General features: G+C 38.2%; 1 protein-coding gene across 1 annotated transcript in view; it reads left to right on the forward strand.

The window, feature by feature from the left end:
• The window catches only part of OSMR (oncostatin M receptor), a 94,892-nt gene that overhangs the window by 41,681 nt on the left and 40,224 nt on the right, over positions 1-12,987 (forward strand). The window lies entirely within an intron of this gene.

Raw genomic sequence — 12,987 nt, forward strand, 5'->3', positions numbered from 1 at the left:
TACTTCAAGTTTCAGATTAGTCTTGACATCAGGTAGGATAAGTCTCTCACCCTATTCTTTTTCAGAAATATCCTCACTATTCTTGGTGCCATACTCTTTTGTGTAAAATTGATAATTAATTTACCAAATTCTATGAAAACCCCTACTGGGCTTTTCACTGGATTTGCACTTAATCTATAAATACAATTTGGAGAGATCGATATCTCTATGTTACTAAATCTTCCTGTGCGTGGACATGGTATATTTTTATATTTCTTTAGGCCTCTGTTAAAATCATTTCATAAAGTTTTAAATGTTTCCCTTGTATATTTTTTGTACTACTGATACGGCTCCAGTGACTAGAGGAACATCCCGGTTCTTCATTTCGAGCCTGTTTGCATAAAACCACACAGACACATGTCGAGTGGTTTTACGGAGTGAAAAGTTTAATAGGCAAGAAAGAAGGAAGAAAGAAACAGCTCCCCCATACAGAGACAGAAGGAGGAGGGATTTGAACAAAAAGAAAACCCCCTGTGCAGCGGAAAAGTGGCTGCTTATATGAGGAGGCTGGAGGAGTTGGTTTCTGATTTGCATAGGGCTGAGGGGATTGGTTTGACCAGGCATGTCATTCACGTACCCTAGGAAAAAAATGGCCCTCCCACCCTACCTTTTTAATATGCAAATGCAGGGCACCTTGATGTTCTACGCACAGCACATAGATATTACCTGTTATATCATCTCCCTTTTAAATCTTGCTGCATCTTGTAAGTCCACAAGTAACTATATATGTTTAGTGTTCACCATTAGAGCTTGTGCAAATATTTCTCCGGTCATTTTGATTATCTGAAATTTATTCCCTAGTACTTTCTTCAGAAAGTGCTTATGGAAACAACAGTTCCCTGAATTTTTGAATGTCAATAAAAGTTTTACTCTGGTCTTTGTATTTAATGGTCAGTTTGAATAGATATAAAATTTTTAGCTTACATTTTCTTCCTTGAGTATCATAAATTTTATCATTGCATTTTTTTTTTTTTTTTCTGGCATACAGCAAGGCTCATGAAAAGCCTAGGAGTAATGGTAATCTATTTTTTTCCCCATTAGAAGTCACTTGGTTTTTTTGCCTAGATGCCCAAAAGATTTTTTTCTTTTTCTTTAAAACCCTTGTCTTGGTGTTGGCTCTGCTAGGTTGATGTGTTCAGTAATATGGTGCATTCTTTCAATATGTATTATCAAATTTTTTTTTAATTCAGGAAATTTTCTGAATTATCATTTTTGGTATTTGGCCACCCTCCTTTGGTTTTCTTTTTCAGGAATTCCTGCTAACTCTATATTGAACCTTTTTTCCCATCTTTAATATTTGTTACTTTCTCTTGAATTACTTTTATCCCTTCATTTATTTTATTTAAAAATTTTTTTTCTCCCTTTACCTCCTGTTTGCTTAAGAAATTATCTGTTATGTTTTTTTTCCTGTGGTAACTACTTCCAATTTAGTCTTCAATTTTGAATGTATTTTTTGTTTTATATCTATTTCTTTCCTGAGTTCTGTTACCTCATCCATGACATTTGCTAAATCTGATTTATATTGTTCTCTAATATCTTTTATCACTTTTACCATGTCTTTTAGTCTATTTTGAAGAAGTTGTCTTATCATCATATTCATTTCTGCTGTATCTGTGGTTGTGTCTTTTTCATTCACAATATTATCTATATGTACCTTTGCTCTTATTATTTGGTAATCTTGCTAGAAGTTTAACTACTTTGATTTCTTTTTTAAAAGAAACCAATTTTGCTTTGAAAATTGTTCTTTTTATTGTGTTTTTTTGTTGTTGAATTTCCACCGTAATTTTTATCACCCATTTTCTTCTACTTTCTTGGATTTTTTTCTGTTGTTCTTTTTACTTTTATAAGTTGAGTATTAGTTCACAAATAAAATATTTAAAGCTATATATTTCCATTGAAATACCAGTTTTATGGCATCCACAACAGTCCAGTAAGTTTTAACTTAACATTGCAGTGCTTTCATTATAACGAACTATATATATATGATACCATTTCTAATCCATGAATTAATTTGTTTCAAATTTTCTAAAATGAAATTTTTATTTTTTTGTTATTAATTTTTAACAGAAATTCACTGTGGTCATAGAAGGTGTCTATGTGATATGTATTCATTGAAATTGTCGAGGTTTGTTTTATGGGCTTGTACCTTGCTGAAAGTGTGATCTATGGACCAGAAGCATCAGTATCACCTAGGAGCTTTGTAGAAGTGCAGAATCTCAGGCCCCACCTCAGTCCTACTGAACCTGAATCTCTATTTTAACAAGGTCATCAGGTGATTTCCTATCTGTATCAAAGTTTGAGAAGCATTGATCTAGTCTCTGATGAAGTAGGTTAAATTTGTTCATTGTTTTGTTCAGACCTTCTATATCTTTCTTGGTTTTGCTGACCGGCCTATCAGTAATTGAGAAGGGTATGTTAAAATTACTCACTATTTTGGTAAAATTGTTTATTTCTCCCTGAAGTTCTATAAATTTTTACTTTACGTATTTTGAGGGTATTTTATCACATTCGTCGTTTAGAGTCACTGTATCTTCTTTATGCTAATCCACAGATTTCTTGTATGTCTTTTTTAATGTTTCTTTTGTTAATTTTAAACTCTTCATCTGTTTGTTCTAATACCACTGCTATACTGCAGTCTGTAAATCACTTTGTCGTGTTTCTCGTCATAGTCATGCTGCTCAGATGTCTCACTGTCTTGGTTTCTGAGCTTGAATTCCCCCGTAAGTATCTTCTATGCTGTTTGCCGGTGAATATCAGGGAAAGGCTACAGGCCAAACCCCAGCCTTGTCAGCTCAAAGTCTGAAGCAGAGCATGGCCTAGGGATGAGCTGAGGATAGAGAGAGATAGGCCCCCCCAAAACCATAATTAATCACTCTTCATTGTACCCAACAACCCTTCAGCTCAGGGTTTCACCTTCAGCCGTGCCCCTCACTTTCATCCCTCAAGAAGCAGCATTAAGAGGTTAGATTGGACTTTACTAGACCTGTGTGTCTGGAGGGGAGAGAGGAAGAAAAAGAGGATTTCCTCATTTTCCTCAGCTCCTTGCCTTGCAGGACTTCTGTTCTTTCCTGTTTTAACTGCTGGGAACCCCTGCTCGCATGGTCTGAGTTTCAGTTTGATTGATTACTTAAGCATTTTTTTTTTTTTTTTTTAAGATACAGACAGCATTGCTTCATGTGACCTCCATGTTCTGGCACAGGTTGGTTGCTACCTTCTGCAATCTTCTGTCCAAGATTGGCATTTGTATTGGCCAGATGGGACCTATATTTTATATCATACCTGAAAGCTTTCCACTATAGCAGAATCGTTACAGAATCTTGTATGCGTTTGGTTACTTAGGAATCATTCTTGGTAGTACTTTTCAACCTTTTATCTTTCAGATTCACTCTATCTGCAACTACTATTTGATTTTTTATTTCTAAACATTTTAAAAACACACTCACTTCTTTTCGTCTCCACAATTACTCCCTTAGCCCAATTTACTTCCCTCCTGACTTGGGCCACAAATTTAGCTTCCCACCAGATTTACAAGTATCTTCGTATTCTCTATACCCCAGCAAAGGTGATCATCTCAAAAGCAAATTTGATGATATTACCACTGCTTCAAAATTAGTAAAGCATTTTTAAAGATATAGACAATATCACTTGATATAACCCTCATGGTCAAGCACAGGTTGGCCACCTTCTTCTTTGTCTGCCCCTTGTTTTTTCAGTGTGAGGCCAGGTGCCTTCTCTGTCTCTTACAGGTTTGTTGCAATCTCCTTTGATGCAGGATCTTTATACATGTTGTTCACTTTTACTGGGATGCCCCCCTCTTCTCCTTTTACCTGCTTAATTACTATATCTCTTTAGATTTCAGCTTAATCCTCACTTCACCCTCCAACGGAGCAGGCACTGGGGACCCAGCAATGAACAAAATTGAGTGACTGCCTCTAGTGAACTCATATGCTAGTATGCGTTGAGAAGGCTGGATTGGGGGCAGGATTGAGGGCTGCAGACATAACAACGTGTTAACATGTAAAGAAGTCAGTACAATAACTTCAAGTGCAGGTAAATCCTACAAAGAAGGTAAAATTCAAGTAATAGGGTAGAGAATGCCCGGGATATTGCTGCCATTAGGATGGTTATGGAAAGCCTCTAAGAGAGCCGTCTTAAAGGATGAGAGGGAAGCCTCCAGCCCCGCCCAGCTCAGTGTTTCCCAGCATGCACTGCAGTGGCATGTTTTCCTTGTGCTGGAAAGCAGCATTTAGTGTCCACACTGTCCTAGTCAGATGAGAGTACTACCCCACCAGTAGGCTGTCTTGATGTCCTTTCTTCAGTTGGTGTGTGAGTTGGCTGTTCTTTAGTATCATTCAATGGCTCCCTTAGCTTGCAAAGGACAGGGTTCATGGAAAGCCCACCATATTCTATGAGAATGCATTATTGTGTTGCTTGGGCTGTGAAGGGTGTTACTTGCTCAGTTTAAAGTCTCATGGGATACTCAAAATGATGACAACTTTCTCATAAGGGCAGCTGTGGTAGTCTGAGCATTCACATGAGTGACACATATTTCACCTTTTTAGCTAGCTGTCATTCTACATAGTGAGAGAGGGAGATTCTCTGAAAGAGAATGTTCAGGAATAGACATTGCAATGGGAATACGTGTGCCATAGTAAACTGTGTATATTCAGGAATGTAAAGGAATACAAAGGTTTTTAAAGGAAAAAATGAGGAGGATTATATCATTGTTTTGAGATAATTATCCTTAGCTACAAGGATCAATAACACAGGCGATATCAGTTCAAGTTTGGACAAGCAGTTGCTGGGCAGATGTCCTTGCAGACATTTTTTTTGTGTGTAAGATTATGATGGCCTTTATGCAAGATTATGGTTTTTGCAGTATTTTGTGAGAATTTTTAATTCAGATATTCATGCATGAGAACCCTCCTTCCCTTCATGGCCTTCCCTGGCTTCATTATTCAGGGTTTTAAAAAATCATGTGACTCCATTTTTATTCTGACAACTTTCACATTTCCCCCTTTGGATCAAGATCTCTCTCTGAAATCATTGCTGATCATCCTTTAACCAGGATGGAACTGTCCTGGGTTACTGATCTGGTCCCACATTGGAGGGAATGATTGGCAACTAGGGGTCAGTGTCAAAACCATTTTAGCCATATTTGAACAAGAAAGGGAGGTCTGGAGGGAGTTACTCTCAGGATAAGCCTTCCTGGAGTCCATTGTTAAGTTTAATTTTATCTATTCTGTAGTCTTTTGGCCATCCTCTCAAAGTGCTGGGCCAGCATTGTTCTGTTAGGAATAGTACTTCAGCAGAAATTTGACAAGGAAGAAGTACAAAATTTTAAAAGGAAAATGGAAAATAAAGTTAATAGTAATATGGTAATCCCAGTTTGCATAATAGTTTTGAGCTTTGAGCCTCACCTTAAGGGCAGACAATTGAATAAATCAAATGACATGGGACTTAGGTGAGACCTGTTGTAATTATGTGACCTATTTTATTAAAAAATTGTATGTATACAGGCCTCAACTTCCCCAGAGGAATTTATCTGTATACAACATGTAGTATTAGCAGTAGCACAGATATTTCCTAATTTCATGACTTAAGGGAGCTCTGGAGTCAGATTCTATCAAGTTATCAACAGAAACTACTGATTGTGAAATTTCAATTACACTACTATCCTGTAAAGAAAAAGATATGCATAAGAAAGGAAAATGTAAGAGGGGCAAGAGTCTCATTATGATGGGGAATCTTGTCTCATCATCTTGGAAAAAGTTGTTCACTACATAAAGCCATCAACCTCTTGTCCTCATTTGCAGCTTGAAGGTCACTGGGTGTGGAATCAGCAGGTTCCATGACCTGCCTGTGCAGCTTGTACATCAGGCATGAGACTTGTCCCTTGAAAGTTAAGTTGTCCAGCTTCAGTTTAAGGACTTTAGGAACAGAGCAGGTTTTGGAGAGTTATAGCCAAATATTGGAGGAAATTAAGAGAATACAGGATCTAGTCCAACCTACAGGCAGATAGCAAGAATTCAAAATCAATGCACTGGTTTATGGAAGGAGAGTTGGGTTCAAATGACATGTCTGACAAAATGGGACCTGTTCATGTGGCTATGTTATATTTGTCCTGATAGGTAATTTTATGAAGGCTGGGTACCAAATTTTGGGTAAAGCAATTTCTGCGGCAGATTTTTTAAAAGCGTCTTCCCTTTTTGTGTTTCAAATGAGTTTAGGGGTTAAACATTCAAATATTTGCATTTTAGCTAGGACTAGCTAAATTGTATCACAAGACCAAAATCTGCAAGTGGCCTTCAATTTTAGCAATAATTAATTTTTTTGTTTGCCAGTCTCATTGGCTCAATTAGTCAACCTAAGTGAGGAAGTGTTTTAGAAAAAGGTACTTACAGTCTCCAACTCCCTTGGCTTTTTCTGGCTTATGCATGAAAGACAAAGCAAAATTTTTATGCCAGGCAGAGATAACTTATGTTATTGCTCTGAACTCAAGATTTTGACTTGTTTAATCTGAGAGCCTAACTTTTTATAAACATTTATCTAGTCCTTTTCTTTTTAGATTATCAGTCTTTTAATTAGGTATTATATCACCCTAAGCAACTGCTAGCAAGGCAAACCTAATTTTACGTTTCCGAAAGGATGACTCTTAGGTGTACAAGGCTAGGTTATTGGTTGCCACAGAGCTGTTGTAGTTTGAAAGCCCTCTTTTTGTTTTCCTTGACTGAAATGCCTTGAGGAAAATTTCTACTTGGCTTTTGAGATTAGTAACAGTAGAATATCCTAATTCCAGTGGAAAAGTCAATAGATTCAGAGTAAGCAGAGAGGAAGAAGAAAAAAAAAAAAAACAGATAAAGAAGTTGGGAGCCTCTATATACCAGCATTTTAAAAAATTCTATAGTTGTAGTTTCTTAATTTGGTACTGGGAAAAACAAGTCTGGGGATGTTGAATGATTCTTAAGATGACCATTGACTGAAAAGTGTTCATGAGGAAAAGCCATGTAGCCAACGAGAATACTTGGCATGCTTGAATACTGGGGAATCCCATTCTATTTGCTATTAATCTCTCCAGACCAAATAAATCCTATAAATCCTGTCAGGGAATGTCAGGAGTTTAGACCAGTATTTTAGAAGGTGATTAGCCACCTTAGTGGATTTTAATTGTCCATTGCCTGGCCACCATTTACAATATTTTTGTTCTCAGAAGACATTGAAAAGCAAGCAAGAGAAAAAGAGCCAACTTATTTACAGATACACACAACCAAATCAAAATGAAACCAAGATCAGAGTACTTGCAGAAATTGGAACTCAGATGTGCAGAGCAAACAGAATATTAAATCAGGTGTGCAGACCAAACAGCACTCTGATTTTGTAGAAATCAGGAAGGATGCACGGTCCTCCCAGGAAGGATGCAAGGTCCTTTCTTAAGATGGCCTTGTTTCTAGTTGAAGAGGACTGACTAGAAGCAGCTAGTGTGCACTGCTCTCACAGAGAGGAAACAAAGTGGTCTGTAAATACTAGCTCTTCAAGTGGATTGTCTAAGACATCACATCAGGATTTACAAAGGAGGCAGCAGGCCCCATGGAGAACAGAGATGAACAAAGCCAGGCAGTTCCTACCGGGACTGGTGTGGAGCCAGGGGAGGCTCCCTAACGTGGGGAAAGGGTGAACAGGTGAGAGTTTTTGGGGGATTCACACTTACACCATGGACCTTTGTAATCCTGGGCACACGAGAACCCACATGCCCCTGGCCCAGGCCTCTGGACTAACAGAGAGCTGCCTGGAGTCTTTAGAGAGGTACTACTCAAGCCCATATGAAGCTCCACAGGCCTTGGATCCCTGAGCAGCCTGGTGCAAGCTGCTGTAACCCCAATAGAGGCCATTGTCCCGGTGCTGAGGAGTGGCCAGACTGCCCCACTGCTCCTCACTAAGGCTCATTGGTTTGGGCTTCAAGTCCAGCAGTTGCACCCCTGCCTGAACACTGTGGGTAGTGTGGCTCTGTGTTCCTCCAGGAAGCACCCAGACTGCAGATCACACGATCCCCTACCCCTGCCTCCCTTCTCCAGGCAAGGCTCATGGCTTGGGCTCCAGCACAGTAGCCACATCCCCACCTGAACACTGTGGACAGTCACGGCTCTGAGTTCCTCTGGGGCAAAACTCCCAGAGGTAGTAAACAAGGTGTGGCACCCTTGTGTGCCCCCAAAAGTGAAGTCCAGCATCGGTTGGGTGGGAGGAAGTAGGAGCATGTTGCGCACCCCAGAGCCATGTGTCTTCATTGCTTCAGCTGAGAAATGCTGCCCTCCCCAGTGAAGGGCCCACAGCCTAGCTTCCCTGCCACTACCTGAACATTTCAGCTGTGGCCCAGAGCCCTTCTGAAAACCCAGCCCCCACTGGCCTGGGATATTCCCTCTGGCTAGCGGCCTGGAACTGTGGAAATACCTACCTCACTCCAACCGCTTTCCCTGGGGCCTGAGATTGGGCTGACTCAACTAGCCAATACCGCTGCAACCAACATCCACTCACGTGGGCCCAAAGGTGGAGTCCCCCCATACAAGAAGCAGTCGTACTGCCACATCCGAGAACAGACAAGCCATAAGGCTATCTGTATTGGGTTGAGTAATGAGATTATGCTGTGAAACCACTCCCATGGAGTCACAAAACAGACATTTCCCATGGCTTTCAACCACATTGTGGACTGCAGATAGACTACAAGGTACACCTGAACTAGGAGTCACAAGTCCTGCAACAGGGGAGTGACAGGGAAACAGCCTAAGTTCCTGCCTATCTAGGATGGGGAGCTGGTGAAGCCATTTACCCCCCATCCCCGCAGAGACCTAAGTGTGTTTACAGGAGCTTATCCTAGTCACCCTTGGCAGGGCTAGTGCCTGTGCTCACCATTGGGGTATTTGTGGGCAAGCCAGGGGGCTTCAGCTCTGCCCACATTTGTCACCCTACCTCTGTAGAACAGGAACCCCAGGGAACTGGGCACTCCACTGTCCTGGCCTTCACCTGCAAAAAACAGAACACTTCACAGTAAACATAGACAGGATACTTACCCACCTGCTTGTGTAGCAGCTGGCACTTACCCGCAAGTGCCATCTACTGGTCTGTAGTCCACGCCGTGGAGCCCACAGTGAAACCTGCTGACAGAAGTACGTAGGGCTATAGGGCTATAGGTGCAAAGCCAAAAGACCTTACCCTCTCCAGATGAGAAGGAAAAAGCATTCTGGCATCATGAAAATCGAAATGCTGAACAACATCAAAGGATCTCTCTGGCTCCTGAACCAAAATGGAAACTCAGAAATGACAGATAATGAATTTAAGGCATCAATTGTAAGGAAGCTCAAAGAGATCCAAGACAAAGTTGAAAATCAACATGAAGAAACTTCTAAATCAGTCCAGGAAATGAAGAAAGAGATAAATATCTCAAAAAGAAATCAATTAGAACTACTGGAACTGAAAAACTCACTTAAGGAATTTCAAAATACAATTTAAAGCTTTGTTAATAGACTGAACAAAGCAGAAGAAAGAATTTCAGAGCTTGAAGAATGTTTTTTCAAACTAACCTAGTCAGACAAAAATAAAGAAAAGATAATTTTTAAAAATGAACAAAGTCTTTAAGAAATAGGGCATTATGTAAAGCCACTAAACATACAAATTATTGGCATTCTTGAGAGAGTAGGAGAAAAAGTAATCAATCTGGGAAACAAATTTGAGGGAATAATAGAATAAAATCTCTGTAATCTTGCTAGAGAGGTAGACACCCAGATACAAGAAATCCAGAGAACACCTGCTAGATTCTACACAAAATGAACATCAATATGGCATATAGTCACCAGATTGTTTTAAGGCCAGCACTAAAGAAAAAATCTTAAATGCAGCTAGAGGAAAAGGTCAGATCATCTACAAAGAAACCCCCATCAGGCTAACAGTAGACTTCTCAGTAGAAACCTTTCAAGCCAGAAGAGATTGGGGGTCTATTTTCAGCATTCTCGAAGAAAAGACATTCCAACCAACAATTTCATGTCCTCCAAATTGAGCTTAATACATGAAGGTAAAATAAAATCTTTTTTCAGATAGGCAATTGCTAAGGGAATTTGTTACCATTAGACCAACCTTACAAGAAATCTTTAAGGAAGTTCTAAATGTGGAAACAAAAGAACAATACCTGTTACCACAAAATCACACTTAAGTATCTATCCCACAGACCCTATAAAGGAAACACAGAATAGAAACTACAAGTCAACCAGCTAACAACTTCACAATAGGATCAAAACCTCCTATATAAATATTAATCTGGAATGTAAACAGTCTTAACACCCCCACTTAAAAGGCACAGTGGCAAGTTGAATTAAAAAGAAAAAAACAAAAACAAAAACAAGACCCATCTGTCTGCTATGTTCAAGAGATCCATCTTACATGTAATGACATCCATAGGCTTAAAGTAAAGGGTTGGAGAAAGATCTGTCATAAAAATGGAAAACCAAAAAGAGTAAGGGTCACTATTCTTATATCAGGTAAAACAGACTTTAAACCAACAACAGTTAAAAGAGACAAAAACAAAAAACAAAAACAACAACAACAAAAAAAACAGACACTACATAATGATAAAGGGCTCAATTCAGTAAGAAGACTGTTGACTCTAAATATATATGTACACAAATGGAAGCACCCAGATTCATAAAACAAGTACTTCCTGTTTTATGACCTACAAAGAGACTTAGATAATAACCACACAACCACACAAAAATAGTGGGGGGATTTCAACACCACACTGACGGCATTAGATCATCGAGGGATAAAACTAACGAATTCTGGACTTACATTCAACACTGTACAAATTGGGCTTAATAGACATCTACAGAACACCCACCAACCGCAGAATATACATTCTTCTCATCTGCACACAGAACGTACTCCAAGATTAGCCAGATGCTCGGCCATAAATCAAGTCTCAATAAATGCAAAAAAATCAAAACTTTTGGGTAAACAACAAAATGAAGGAAGAAATAAAAAAATTCTTGGAAATAAACAAAAACAGAGACATAACATACCAAAATCTCTGTGATGCAGCAAAAGCACTGTAAAGAATAAAGTTTATAGTGCTAAATGCCTGCATCAAGAAGTTAGAAAGATCTCAAATTAACGATCTCATATCACACCTAGAGAAACTAGAAAAACAAGAACAAACTGACCCCAAAGCTAGAGAAGAAAATAAATAACTAAAATTGAGCAGAACTGAAGGAAACTGAGACCCCAAAACCCATACAAAGGCTCAATGAAACCAAACACTGGTTTTTTGAAAGGATAAACAGGATTGATAGACCTAGCTAGATTGTATTTTTGATTTGTATTTCTCTGATGATCCATGATGCTGAGCATTTTTTCATATGCCTGTTTGAAAACTGTATTTCTCCTTTTGAGAAATGTCTATTCAGATCTTTTGACCATTTTAAAATCAAGTTATTAGTTTTTTTTTTCCTATAGAGTTGTTTGAACTTCTTATGTATTCTGGTTACTTAATCCTTTATAAGATGGGTAGTTTCGAAAAAATTTATTTCCATTCTGTGGTTTGTCTCACTTGGTTGATTGTTTCCTTTGTTGTGCAGAAGCTTTTTAACTTGATGAGATTCTATTTGTCCATTTTTGCTTTGGTTGCCTGTGGTTGTTGGGTATTACTCAATGGATTTTACTTGCATAAATTATTCCAGTGTCTTAGAGAGTTTCCCCGATGTTTTCTTGTAGTAGTTTCATAGTTTAAGGTTTTACATTTAAGTCTTTAACCCATTTTGATTTGATTTTTGTATGTGGCTAGGAATAGGTGTCTAGTTTGATTTTTCTGCATATGGATATCCAGTTTTCCCAGCACTATTTATTGAAGAGACTGTCTTCTCCCCAATGTATGTGTTTTGCCACCTTTGTAAAAAATGAGTTTACTATAGATGTATGGATTTATTTGGGGTTCTCTAGTCTGTTCTACTGGTCTATGTATCTGTTTTTATGCCATTACCATGCTGTTTTGGTTACTATGGCTCTATAGTATAATTTGTAGTCAGCTAATGTGATTCCTGAAGTTTAGTTCTTTTTATTTAGGATAGCTTTGGCAATTCTAGGTCTTTTGTGGTTCCATATAAATTTTAGGATTTTTTTTTCTATTTTTGTAAGGAATATCTTTGGTATTTTGATATGGATTGCAGTAACTATGTAGATTGCTTTGAGTAGAATGGACATTTTAACAATATTGATTCTTCCAATCCATAAACATAGAATATGTTTCCTTTTTTGAGTCTTCTTCAATTTCTTTCATCAATATTTTGTAGTTTTCATTGTAGAGATACTTCACTGCTTTGGTTAAGTTAATTCCTAGGTATTTAATTTTATTTGTAGCTATTGTAAATGGGATTACTTTCTTGATTTCTTTTTCAGATATTTTGCTGTTGGCATATAGGAATGCTACTGATATTTGTATATTGATTCTGTATCCTGCAACTTTATTGAATTTGTTTATCAGTTCTATTAGTTTATTGGTGAAGTCTTTAAGTTTTAACAAATATAATATCATCTGCAAACAAGGAAAATTTGACTTCTTCCTTTCCAATTTGGATGGCCTTCCCTTCTTTATCTTGTCTGATTGCTCTAGCAAGGACTTCTAGTACTATGCCAAATAACAGTGGGGAAAGTGGACATCTTTGTCCTGTTCGCAATCTTTGAGGATAGGATTTCAGTTTTTCCCCATTCAGTATGATACTAGCTATGGGTCTGTCATATATGACTTTTATTGTGTTGACATATGTTCCTTCTAAACCCGGTTATTTTAGTGCTTTTATCATGAAAGGAATATTGAATTTCATCAAATGCTTTTTTAGCATCAATTGAAATGATCATTTTTTTTTAAGTGATCATGCTTTAATTATGGGCCAAAAATGACTAATACAGTAAGCT

The sequence above is a fragment of the Colobus angolensis genome, unplaced genomic scaffold, assembly GCF_000951035.1.
Source record: "Colobus angolensis palliatus isolate OR3802 unplaced genomic scaffold, Cang.pa_1.0 Scaffold230, whole genome shotgun sequence".
Classification (NCBI taxonomy): Eukaryota; Metazoa; Chordata; class Mammalia; order Primates; family Cercopithecidae; genus Colobus; species Colobus angolensis.